Here is a 14,353-nt window from a genome sequence, read left to right on the forward strand (position 1 = left end):
GGTTGGTTGTTGCAAACTTCTCAGTATAGGAATTCTTTGTTCCTGCAGCCATCCATGTTGGTCAGGTCATGGTGCGCTTCTAAAATATCCAACAAAAGAAAGGTTATTTTCTATTCTGCAACTTGTTATCTTTATGTGAGCGCAGAGCTAATAAGACTAAGCCTAGAAAACAGGGCACAGTGGTTAAAGCTAAAGGAATAGATCCAATATGGAGTCAGATTTGTTCTTTCCTATTACATTTCCAGATGAACTTTTTTTCCTTCTGCTTAATTCTTCAGCCTTTTTTTATCCTTTGAATTTCTTGTAAAATCTCATTCTATGGGCAAAGCTTTCCTAAGCCAAATCCAAGATGCCTAGTGGTTTCTTCTGGCCAATGGTGTGGGTATGACTCCAGAATTATCATCACCATTCTCAAATGAACCTAAATGTATCCATATATGCATATCTCCAAGTCACCTACAAATTAATTTTTGCTAGTGGCAACCAGAACAGAATCCAGGATGACTGACAATTGTTTTGTCTGTATAGCAGCTAACACTGTGTAGAGCGCACTCATAAAGTAATATGCAGAAGCTTCAGTAACAATGATGAATTCACAGCTGTGTTTCCTCCTGTTCATAATTAGAGCCTCAAGAAATGATCTATTTTAACATGAACAAGATTCTCTTTGCAAAAAAGACAGATGGGGCCAAGAAGGCAAATAAGAATACTGATTTGACAATGAACATTTTGACATGCATTATGAAAAATTTATATAAATCCTCCCCAGTTTGGAATGTAAAGCAAAAGAGCTATGTATACCACATAAAAATTAAGCCTTGACTAAAATATTGTGCTGTACACTAAAAATTGACACATTGTAAACTGACTACAACTCAATAGAAAAATAAATAAAAATAAAAATAAATTTAAAATAAAATGAAAAAAATTAAACCTCCACATTTTCCACCCTCCAAAAATTTGTTTTGCATCATATTAAAATTTTTTTTTTAAAAAATAGTGTTGTTCAAGCCCTTACTAAACATAAGAATAGATATCCTGGACATGACTGTGTCTTCTCTGCCAGTTACTGTATTGTCTGCCCAGTACAATTGCTTCTCCTACTTAGATTGTAACAGGATCCTCCTTGCATAGGTCAACATGTATGGGAGCTAAGTGTTACATCCCTTTTTTTTTTTTTTTCCAAATATCCTGTAGTGCTTGGCTCAGGTGGGGGTTACTAACAATTTGATCAAACAGAGGCCATCTCTGACCTTTTTCTAAGTGGAATTAGCTAAGTAGATCCTCCTTCCCTCCTAGGGACACAAGTGTGATCTCAAAGCTCCCGACTATCATAATCCCATCCATGAAATGGCACCACTGGAGGACAAAATGTGGAGAATCCTGGAGGTCAGCTCTGATGTTGAAGTCTCAAGTTTTCCTAGCGTTGTCATGTTCCAGGAGCTCTTCCTTCAACTGTATGAGCAATCCTAGTATTCTAATAAATTCACTAAAACTAATTGGATTTGGATTTCAATGCTTTCTAATGAAAGAATATATACAGGACTACATTAGCTGTGCACTTGTTCTTGGTGTCCATTATTCTCAAATTAATGTCATTTTGTATTTAGTGATTTGAAAATTAAAGGAGGCTTGCTTTCTGTATAGTGCAGAGAAGAAAAGTAGATTGTGTTTTCTTTTTTTTTTGCCGGACAAATGAAGAAAATTGGTTTGGAATATTTTTCCCATAGAGACCATTTTAAATGTATCGTGCATTACAGGAAATGGGACTAGAAATAACTCCAATAGATGTCATCTTCATGTAATTTTCGCTTCTACTTACATTTCTCTAGAAAATGTGTCAAGAAAATAGAGTAGTTGTAACCTCTCAAAATACAACAAAATCAGTTGTATTTTTTTTTGTTTTCATATGCAAACCTCTGCTTTTGTCTTTAGTGAGTTAACTTTAGATAAAATGCCTTGCTTGCTAAACTGGATGACAAGTGAAGTATGCAAGAGAGGAGAAACTAAAAACAGGTATCTCATGAGCATATATGGAATTAGGAAAAGCCCACAGACAGCAAAGAAGGAGCATCTGGGAGGCAGTGGGTAGACACGTGTGTGGTGGATTTGGGCTGAAGAGGAGTTTGGAGATGTTTAATGGGGATTTTGACAAGGGATTGTTAAGTGTGGCACAACAATACACCTTTTTCCTCTATCTATTTACATCCCCAGTAAAATTCATATTCTTTGCTAATGCTTTGTGGAGTTGGATTTGCCTTTTGAAGCCTATGATGAAGTATTGTTTCTTGATTCAATGTGGCTATAGGAACAAAAATCAAAACAAAACAAAACAACAAAACAAAACACCTGCACCCCAATGTTCATGGCAGCACTATTTACAATAGCCAACACATGGAAACAGCCTAAATGTCCATCAACAGATGACTGGATAAAGAAGATGTATATTTATACAATGGAATACTATTCAGCCATATAAAATGACAACATAACGCCATTTGCAGCAACATGGATGTCCCTGGAGAATGTCATTCTAAGTGAAGTAAGCCAGAAAGAGAGAAAGAAAAATACCATATGAGATCGCTCATATGTGGAATCTAACAAAAAAACAAAAACAAAAACAAAACCAGACCAGAAATACAAAACAGAAACAAACTCATAGACATAGAATATAAACTTGTGGTTGCCAAGGTGGAGGGCGGTGGGAAGGGACAGACTGGGAGTTTGAAATTTGTAGATACTGACAGGCATATATAGAATAGATAAATAAGATTATACTGTATAGCACAGGGAAATAGATACAAGATCTTATGGTAGCTCACAGTGAAAAAAATGTGACAATGAATATATGTATGTTCATGTATAACTGAAAAATTGTGCTCTACACTGGAATTTGACACAACATTGTAAAATGACTATAACTCAATAAAAAAGTTAAAAAAAAAAAAGCAAATATCACAACAACAACAACAACAACAAAACCCAGAGGTTTCCCATGGAGACCTGGTCACATCTGGTTTCAGTTGTAAATAATAATAATTGTTCTTCATAATATATTTTTGACTGTATAGGATCTGATCATTGTAGACTTTGCACTTCCATATTAATCTGCAAATTTTGGAACTCTTTGCATTAGGTATTGTTGATTTTTAAAGAGATGAAAATAGACTATCCTTAAGTACTTTGAGTTTGGAAAACAAACATGCAATTCTCAATATATGAAGAATTTTCTCTTGGAGACTTCGTCAAATGCTGAACAGTATTTAAATCGTTATCATAATAAAAAGTATTTAATTGCACTGATGGTAGAACTAATTTGCTATTTATAGGCAAATAAGACCACTAACATGAAGGTGTCCCTTTTTAAAAAGAAATTTTCGCTTGGAATTTGGAACACATTCTCACAAGTACACTTTTCTTACCATCAATTATAAAATTTCTCCAGTACAAAATGGTTTTGTAAAGTTTCAAGGAACAATTGTGTGTCCATATCCTTGAGAAGAATGATTTAACCTTTCAGGAACTGGAAAACTTCCCTCAGAATCAGGATCTTCATCTGAGAAGCTACAAAAGATTTCCGATCTTTGCCTCAAACCCTTATCTCTTCTCCATTTTTCTGTGTTACTTCACTAACTGGAGAAAAGAAAGAACTGAACTGAAAGCTCTCAGAGGACAGAATGATAACTGGATTGTCACTGTAACTTCATATATTCGGAATACTTTATATATTATTTAAGTAAGTAAATGTATTGTTAATTCAGTAAGAGTGGCTCCAGAAATTATCCTCTGTGCTTCTTAAACTAAGAGATGGACACATAGAGCTGGAAGGAGAAGGGTGTACAATTTATATTACAGAATGGGATGTAGACACAAAGCTTCAGATACAGTTGATCACCTTCTCTTAGAAGTGTAAAGTATTAGCATTTGGTTTTCCCTCCTTATTCACCACACTGAAACTACAGCTTAACCTGTGCTATGAAAGTACTGGGTTCTAAGTCACAATAAGTCATTTTAATACTAAGCTTTCTCTCCGCCATATTTATAGGTTATATACATCTTTGGTTCACACAGTTCAGTCCTGGAAGCAATATGGGTTTCATTAAAATCATGTAAACAGCTGGAAGCTCGTGAAATTCAATAGATGATGATTTTTTACAAATGTTTCATATTGCTTATAGGCTGAGCTTTAACTAGCCCCTTTGTTCCAAGTACCATACTGTTGTCATAGCAACTTTGGAGAAGGTTGTGATGAATGGGAAACTGAGCTGGTGGTGACCCAAGGAGATAATTTAATAATGACTGCAGGGATGCCTGCTGGGAAGGCAATGTCAAAAATCAGAGAACTGTGCTATTTTTCCAGGAACTCCATATGGTCGGTTTACTGGGGACTTAATATTTTCAAGCTAAAACAGAATAGATCTGAACACAGATTCTTTTCCTTCACTCTGTTACTAACTACAACTTTGTCTTAAAGAATGATACTTTAGAGGATTGTATCTGAATATCGTAAACTACATTTCTACACTTTTAACAATTTTAAAAAAATTTTCTTCCAAATGTGGAGCTAGCATGTATCTTTACTTTTCATATTTAAAGTCACTGGTCTAGAGAAAACTCATCTTTTTTTTCATTTTTACCAAAAAGCCTCCACTGAAATAACTGTCTTAAATGTAGCTCATGGGCAATGAGTACAGAGTAACTTCTCTTTGTAATGTGTCTCTTTGTTACTTAACAAATTGGATATAGTTTAAAGTCTTCTGACTTCTTAATGTGGAGAGCTGAATGTTAATATCGTTCTAAGCTTGAAAGTCCACATGATCGTTTCATTTGGAAATTATATCTAAAAGTCCTGTTCTGATTCCTAACCAGATTAAAATCTCCTAACTCAGACCTGTGTTCTTTCAAAGTTAAACCAACATCTATTTGTCTCTAAATAACAACTTCCAGTATCTATACTGCTAGGAAAAAAAAAAAACAGATAACTCTGGGGAGTAATTAAAACTGGAAATCATTCAACATGCTTCAATATTTCTGTACATTGTTAACAGGCCACGTAATGGTTTTCCATTTTTGTTACCTATCCCCAGCAAAAGCTACTCCAACAGACGCTGTTTTGCCTACCTACCATAAAAAGAACATGTCAGACATGGGTTTAATCATAGCGTTGCCACTGACTAAACACTTGTCCTTGGCTATGTTATACAAAGCCTTCCGGGTCTCCTCGTATATACAATAGAGATAATACTTACCTTGCAGGCACACAGAACGGAGTAGAGAAAATATATATAAATTTTCCTGAATCAATAATGAACAGTAGCAAACAGGAGAAGTACTATTCATGATATTTATTAAACATTTATTAATTATTTATTGATGTTCCATTTTGTAATTATCTAATTAAGTGAAATAAGTGACAGATTTTTCTATTAAAGGAAAAAGCAAGTTTGCTCACTCTGAGGCAAAGCTAACCAGCTATGGCTGCTGTAGATATTGATCTAAAATCCCAGATAAAGAATCATAGCTTAGCCAATGTTTAGCATGATGTTTACTCTTTTTTTTAAGTATTTTATCCTACAACACAAATCAAGATAGTCAATTTTTTAAAAATTCAGAATGCAATTCTTACAAAAGAAAACCAAAGAACTGTCTTCAGCAGAGATCCCTTTCAAGGAAGCTAGGATCCAATTCAGGAATACAGTCCCAAGTCCTAAGAAGAGAGGAAGGTCACAGTCATGGCTGGGCCACTGATTAAGATTGGTGTGAAATCATAAATTACTCAGGAAAGGTGTTCTCCAGGAAAAAACTTAAGTGCAATAGATCATACAATTTACAGCATAAAAATAATTGTGGACATTTTTTAAGTTAGATAGTAAGCAGTCAGAAATTTCTCCATCAGGCACGTGCTGACCTGTCAAGAGAAAGTTGTGGTTCAAGCACAAGGCAAACAAAAATACGACTTTTAAGCATGGGGCAAACTACAAGAAAAGAGAATCTATTTGCTCTTGTTCGGAACTAGGCCAGTAGTAAAAGCGATACAACAGGCCTCGCTTAGGACAGTGAACAATATTTACATAGTCATTGATAATGAACGTGCCATTTACAAGTTGTCAGCTTTTCAAGTGAACCAATGGAGAAAGTGTCTCCATTTGAACAACAAACACAATGTAAATGTTAATAATTTTTTTGGATTAAATACTAAAATTGTAACTGTTATAAAGAGGCAGCTGGAAGGGGAGAGAGGAAGAAAATCAAGATATAGACCATATAGATGAAACAATGAGGATAGGTAGGTGATTTCAAGTTAACAAAACTAACCAACATAAGAACTAAAAGTAGGTGAGTCCTCAAATATTGAGGGAGAGGAAGGATATAAGTAATCTACAATTTTTTTTTTTTTTTTTTTTTTTTTTACAGTGGAGGAATCAGACTAAAGTTTAACAAAAGAAGTTTCGATAGCAAAGGAAGAAGTCACTAGAAACTTTTAAAAACGAAGATCTTTTTGAAATGGTCACTGCGGGACAGGTATGGAAACCAGTAGTGGTCAAGGGGTTGTAACTATTACCATAAGGTTTCTGAGTTATTGGATTTTTATAATGTGTGCACCTTTATTTTTTTTAAACTCAGAGAATATAAAAGTAAAATCATGGATGTGTTTTCAATTTATAAAAAATGATTCTGATGGGAAGGTAAGTTTTTAAGTTATATTTTTTTTATCTGAGATGGACTCCCTTTTGGTTGATTTCAGAAGGCTCTTGGTTGGCCACAACTTAATTTACTCTGAAATGCTGCGGCATCCATGGAGTAGACTTCCCAGGCTGGTTTTGTAAAGCAAAAAGTCACAATAGTCGTAATACTCATCGTCACAGTCCTTTCATGGGCACCAGCCTCTTCAAAGACTGGGGCTTTTGGCTAATCTACTCGCAACAAATCCTTAAACAGTGGCAATGCCAGAGAAGTCAAGCGATACATAAAAAGCAAACAAAATTGAGATGATTACTTAAGTATACACAAATTTTAGTCCACAGCTGTGACTTTGTTTCTGCACTGGGTTATTTTAACAACTTTTTTCAAGATTATTTGCCAGCTTCTGAGAAACAGATGCACAAATCTGAAGTATTTCTGACTATTTTCCAATCTAAAAAAAGAAAAAAGAGGAAGTAAATTCACAGGTAGAATATAGTTTTGAATGAAGGTTGATCTCAGACAAAAATATTTAACCTATAGTGCTACCATCAGATATTATTAAACAGAAAATTGTTACCCATATATCTGCATGATGCACACAGCCTAACATTGCAAGTATAATAATAAGAATAGAAAATCTGAACATTTCTCATTAAGTGGATTTCTTCAAAAACATTTTTTCAAGACATCAAAGAGATTTTTTTTCCTGTAGTGATTTATTAAATTTTGTCTCTTTTTTCACTTAAATCTGTTGTACACATACGCAAATACAAACTTTCAAAGCAAATTTCCCCAAGAAGAACCTCTGTCCTTAACGTAACTAAGCACTTTGTTTATAAAAGAGCCTTGAGTATTACGAAAAGCACCAGGCTGGACATGAAAAGGCTTCTTTATTAACTCTCAATCACCAGTTATATGAACATACATAACATCACTTGACCTTTCTTAGCTTCAGTTCCAACCCCTGAAAATAAGTTCGATATCTGTTCTTTCTACCTCTTGAAATTCTTTTCAAGAACAAATCAAACAATGTTAGCTGAAGTGCTCTGAAAATAATAAAATGACATGTAAACTGCATGAAGAACTGACCATTAAAAGAGAAATGTGAAAGTGTGAAGAAATAATTACCCAAAGGTCTTTGCTTAACAATGATTAAGAGAGGCATTTGAGAAACCCATTACAAAAAGTCTGGGGCTTGTAAATACTAGATTATTTCTGATCAGATATTAAAGAAAAATCAACTTTTCATCACACAAGGAGATGACAGAAGGCAGGGTATATTCTTAGGGCTTATGCCATTCGTATCCTCTCCTGCCAAGGGTTGCAGAATTTAAGTCCTATGAAAATCAGGTTAATTAGAAAAGGTAATGATAGATGTGATATTTACTCAACTTCAACTTTCTCTGATCAATGGCAGTCAAAATCTGACTGTGGAAATTGTTTCTTGGGCAATGTTAGATGTTGTGCTAGGATATATAAATCTTAACATCACAAATTTTAAAAACAGAATGCTCTATAGAATACAAACTTGTGGTTGCCAAGGGGGCAGGGAGTGGGAAGGGATAGACTGGGATTTCAAAATGTAGAATAGATAAACAAGATTATACTGTATAGCACAGGGAAATATATACAAGATCTTATGGTAGCTCACAGAGAAAAAATGTGACAATGAATATATATATGTTCATATATAACTGAAAAATTGAGCTCTACACTGGAATTTGACACAATTTTGTAAAATGATTATAAATCGATAAAAATGTTAAACAAACAAACAAACAAACAGAATGCTCTATCCTAGGCTAGTAAAATGGGCAATATACTTAGAATCTAGTCAAGTTATTATTCCATTTCTTTTCTTCGACTGCTTACTCTAAAAATTTAAACATGAAATTATAACTTATCAACATTTAAACGTATTCAGTGTTTTTACTGACCTCTGAACAAAGATCTTTAATTCTGATGACTCCCTTAAAACATATATGTTATTTTGTTGTGAATTTTGTTTGTAACTTGTTTTAATTTAAAAAAATCCTGTTATCTTATACAGTGTTTTGAATTACTCATATTTTTATAATTTTATTTCTCTTATATCTTATTTATCTGAAATGTTTTATGGTCTAGGTCAAAGCAGGAAAGTATTCTTAGTGAATACTTTTCTTACATTTTATAGCTGCTCATTTAGCAATTTATTTTAAATTGTTTTCTGAAATGTAAAGTGAAACTCATGAGAATACAATTTCTAGAGTACCCTTTTCTCCACTGGAAAAGAGATGTGAAATATCTGGCCATCTCTCCAGTCTTCTAGCTCTATGGTGTGGTATAAAGAGTGTGGCCTTTGTGAACAAAAGACCAACATAAGCCCAATGGAAGCTGTGTAATGTTGTGTAAGTCATTTAAATGCTCGAAGTTTCCATTTTACCACAGAGATAATGGTGGTCACACAGCACAGCTCCTTGGACAGGATCTGGAAAATAATGAAATACAAACGTTCACAGTTGCCCTGGATTAAAGTTAACCAGATAATATCATGTATGCATCTAGCCTAGGAACTGATGGTTTTTTTCTATAAAAGACTAAATAATAAATATTTTAGGCTTTGCAGATCATAAGCCTTTGTCACAACTCCCCAACTCTGTCAAACAATGTATTAAAAAATGGGTGTGGCTGTGATCTAATAAAACTTAATTTATGGACACAAGTTTGATTTTTCATGTACATATTACATGACATGAAATCTTCTTTTGATTTTTTTTTTTAAACCATTTATCTAAGCACAAAAACAAAGAGTGAGCTGAAACTGGCCTGCGGGCCATAGTTTGCCAACCCCTGTCCCAGCACAATGCCTAGGAGGTAGCAGATAATAAGGGCTAGAATCAGGCATCTGCAGTTGCTTTAAAAACTAAAAATCATTAGATATAATCTATTGACAACTTTTCCTCTTCTCTGTCATGCCTTAAAGACCATCACCTCTTGCCTCGTCGTCACATCTGCTAAAGACATAATTCATCTGGAACTGTGGACCTGGCATTATCTGAAGCATTGACCTGAACTCTTACTAAGTCTTTTACGTATGTCTAATTTTAATTCCTTTTTTCTCAGTTATCATTCCTTCTTGCTACTCAGGGCTTCCATCTGGGATCACTCCTTCTTCCTGTAAACCTACAAAACATGTTTTTGAGGAAAACTCCCTGATTTTTTTGGTTTTTGTTTTGTTTTTTGGTTACCTTACTTTTGAAATATATTTTCACTGGGAATAGAATTCACCATGATAGTTACTTTCTCTTAGCTCACTGTAGTGATCACGTCACTGTCTTCTGGTTCTTGCTGTTGCCAATGAAAAACCAGCTATATGTCTAATTGTAGGTACAGTATTTTGAAGGTAGTCTATTATTTCCCCCTCTGGTTGCTTTTAAATTTTTCTCTTATTTTTCGGCATTCTACAGATTCACTATGTGCTTAGATGTGGATTTTTAAGATATTTCTTCTTCTTTAATTTACAGTTTGATGTCTTTAATAAATTCTGAAGAATTCTCACCCATTATTCTTTCAAACAGTGCCTCTTTCCTAATAGCCCTTTCCTCTTTTTCTGAAACTCCAATTAAATGTCAGTTAGACGAGTCTGCTCCATACTTCTTAACCTTTTTTTTCACATTTTCCATTCTATAGCCTTTTATGGGCTACGGTCCCAAAACTTCTACAGATCTATTCATCAGGTCTCTAATTCTGTCTTCATATACTATTAAATATATCTTCTTTTCTAGTTCATTATTTTCACATCTTATAGATCCAAAATCATCTTTTGCTTGTTATTCATATATTGATTCCCTTCTTTTATTTCTTCAAATATATTAAATATGATATTGCTATCTGAAGTCTTGTTCAGTTTGATCCTTCAGTCTTCTGCTTTTTCTCACTCATTGTATCTTGTTTTTTTGCATGGTCTATGATTTTTTCCCTATAACTTTTCATTGCTTGAATCTCTTTGTCTATGTGAATTTGTTGAGAGCTAATTTAAAGTTGGAATTTCTTCGGAAAAGATAAGCTTTTTTTTTTCTGCCAGGTGACTGCAGACTCTACCAACTACAAACTCTAGTTTTAAAAGATATTCTTAATATTACTTTTAACCACTCAAATAATGTGAATTGTGGGCTGCAAACCCAACTGAGAACTTGATATAATTATGCATTCTCAGAGATAATTTTTCCCTCTTAACCCAGAGTCAGGTTTCCAGACAGGTAATTTTGCTTTCAGTTCCTGGAGTTTGGGGTTCACAGACTTATTTCTAGCTCACTTTTACATTGGATTTGTAGCCACTTGAAGTCCTATATTTATTCAAGGGTCTTCAATATTGATCTCCACAGCTTACATCTTTTTATTTCTGTCACGAGTTCATTCAGGCTCAAAAAATGCTCCAAGACAAAAGCTAGCTTTGTGACTCTGTTAGCTTTATTCTAGGTTTTTTATCACAATTTCTGATTTTTTAATTCAATAAATATGAATTATGCTGTTATGTTAATTGCATTAAGGATACATGGTAACACTTTAGCATCCTCCACTGTGTTAATATTTGCTACATATTTGTGCTTCAGATGGCACATCATATTACTGTTTTAACTACAGTTTAAAATACCAAAACCTAAATTTGATGAAATTATTTGTAGAGACTCTAAAGCATCTTTATGAAACACATTCTGAAAAGTATTGATTCAATCAATCAGGTTATTATAATATTCTGAGCACTAGATAATCTGACTGGTCTTTTCTAGCACTAATATCCTTAAATATCATTGTAGTTGCTGGTGAAATATTAACATTAACTGAAAGTAACATATTTTGCTCACTTCTGACTTTATAATTGGGACAAGTAATAAGCATGTTCAATGAATATCATCTCTTTTACAGATAGTATTGCTTTATTCCTCTGTGCCTGAACCAATTCATCATAAATTCAATAACTAAAATGTCCACACACTATATCTCACCAAAGGAAGTGCTGAAATGAATAACCTAGTTGTAAAGGATTTGCTGTATATAAGATATTAAAGTAAGTACCATGTAGAAGTGACTCTGAGTGTCTTGGAGACATGTTACTGATCTAAGGTGGGCTTCTGACCCAAAGGCAACATAACCATGGGCTACTCTTCAAATTGTAATTTATGCAATCTGGGGGGGAAAAATACCCAATATTGATAAATCAGATTATCCTTCTCTTTCGGGAATTTGAAATCAGAAACTTGGGTATCTTATAGCTCAGGCAGCTGTAACAAAATACTATAGATTAAGTAACTTATAAACAACAAACATTTATTTCTCACAGTTCTGGAGGCTGAGAAGTCCAAGATCAAGGTGCTGGCGTCTGGTGGCAGCCTGCGCCCTGAGTCTTGGATAGTCACTTCTTTTACTATAACTTCTCACATGACCGAGGAGGCAGAAGACCTCTTCAGGGCCACTATTTTAAGAGCACTAACCTCATTCATGAGGGCTCCACTGTCGTGACCTAGCCACCACTCAAGGGCACCAACCTGAATATCATCACCTTGGGGGTTATGATCTCAACATTTCAATTTTGAGGAACACAAACATTTAGTCTATAAATGAAGACTATAAGGAAATTAAAAAAAAAAAGTTCCCCAATAATACCACAGGCTGAAGTGGGAGACAAAGGTAAAGGCAGACATGCCAGTTGGAAGAATCCATATCAGACAGACTATAACAACAAAAAGTCACTGACATCCAGCTTACAGGAAGACAGGAGTCGAACTGTAATGTACCAGCCAAGGAATGTTAGTGAAAGAAACTAGAATGAAGATCCAAAAACTACTGCTATTGAATTCCCCGTAGTCAACTGGAATTCAAAACCATCTTCTGTCACTAGTCTTCATGAGGTTGCTGTTGTTCAGAGACTCCTTTTATCAAATCTCTGTGATTTTTTTTTTAATTAAGAAATCTATTTGAACAAGTTTGAGCACGTCTGTCTAGGTAGCCTACCTCATCACAAGAGCCAACTTTGTAAATTAAAATGCCTTCTAGACTCTACTATAGAGAAGCATTATCATCAAATAATTATTTGTATTTAGTAAGTGAAATGATTACATAGTTGTTAGTAAGATGGATCATACGAAATTGTTGATATTTGGCTGTTTCTTTACCCACAAACATGATTATTCTACCTAATAATAGGAAAGCCCCTTGAAAGCAAACTTTTGTCTGTTTTGTTTCCTGTTCTATCTCCAGAATGCAGAAAAATTCTTACTCCGTAGTTTCTGTGCTTTGTGGCAATTGCCAATCTAACATCCTTCTTTCTTAATAACAGTGCCCTTATTTCAGGAATGAGTCTAGGGGCAGAGATGTGCCCAGCAAAAATACTTAGCTCCCCAGTCATCTTCGAGGTTTTTTGTTTTTTTTTTTTAATTGAGATATAATTGACACAAAATATTGTGTATGTTTAAGGTGTACAACGTGTTGATTTGATACATTTATATATTGCAACATGAATACCACCATAGTGTTAGTTAACACTTCTATCATGTAACATAAATATCATTTCTTCTTTGTGGTGAGAACAGTTAAGAGCTGGTCCTAAAAATATGGAAAGTTTCACAAATTTGTATGTCACCCTTGCACAGGGAGCATGCTTATCTTCTATCATTCTAATTTTAGTATATGTGCTGTTTAAGCGAGCACACGTCATCTTTGTATCAAGGGAAAGCCTGTCAAAATTCTAGCTATGCTTCTGTGTGGTGTTACTGTCTCAGCATCCACTTTGGCCAAGCAAACAAACAGCCTTAAACCAACACTAGCCCCCTCTTGCAAGCGCATGCCCTAAGACAGCAGCTACAGCTACAAATGTAATTTGCTGATATGACTTCCCCAACAGCCCTTATGATAACAATCTCCCGCCTCCCAACACCTGTATACCTTATGCTCTCCTTAGATAAGACCTCTGTGGGGTTTTTGGTTTGAATTGACCGGTCCAGCCCTAGCCTAGGAGCTCCAAAGCACTCTACTTGTAGACCTAATAAAGGCAAGTGCCCCAGGTCCTGCCTCTCTCCATCTGTCTGCAGTCTGCATTGCCCTCGTCCTGTGGCCTCTCAAGGTGTGCCGTGGACTTCCTCTAGGACCTGTGAGTAACAGACTTCTCTATTTCAGTTTCTCTCATGATCATTTGTTGAACCACGGCTCACCGTCTGCCACCCTGTGCCCCCTTTAACTAATGTTCATTTCACAAAGTTATAACAAAGCCTCATGACACACTTACAGCCAAGAGGTAAATGGATGTTATTCAGTGGTTCTTTCAGGAAAAGATTTTAAGGACATCAGCTCATCAGTGTATGTTTTACAGTTTGCTCTTTTATGACAGACTTGGCTTGCAGGTGGAACAGCCGGGCATCTCCTGTTTCTGAGACAAAAAGCACAATAACAGAACATTTCTTGTTTAGAGTGTTGGAGTAGAAACATGGAGAGAACTTGAGTTTCTGATACCATTGCTGATTTGTCAGATCAATCCTGAACTACCCATCTTAGGACTTCTTATTTGTGAGACAAGTCCTGATACTTAAAGAAGGATAAGCCGCTCTAAATGAAGGACCTTGCTGAGAATCAGAAGACCTAAAATACTGTGCCTTTACCAACTGTAGAATCATTTAAAACATGGTGAGAGCAACAT

At 34.9% G+C, this 14,353-nt stretch overlaps 1 non-coding gene across 1 annotated transcript; it reads right to left on the reverse strand.

The window, feature by feature from the left end:
* Nucleotides 1–13,268: 13,268 nt before the first annotated feature.
* On the reverse strand, nucleotides 13,269–13,371 carry LOC116156623 (U6 spliceosomal RNA). The gene has a single exon (XR_004140468.1). It is a non-coding gene; the product is annotated as a U6 spliceosomal RNA (small nuclear RNA).
* Nucleotides 13,372–14,353: the final 982 nt, after the last annotated feature.

The sequence above is a fragment of the Camelus dromedarius genome, chromosome 11 (assembly GCF_036321535.1).
Source record: "Camelus dromedarius isolate mCamDro1 chromosome 11, mCamDro1.pat, whole genome shotgun sequence".
In the NCBI taxonomy this organism is placed as follows: Eukaryota; Metazoa; Chordata; class Mammalia; order Artiodactyla; family Camelidae; genus Camelus; species Camelus dromedarius.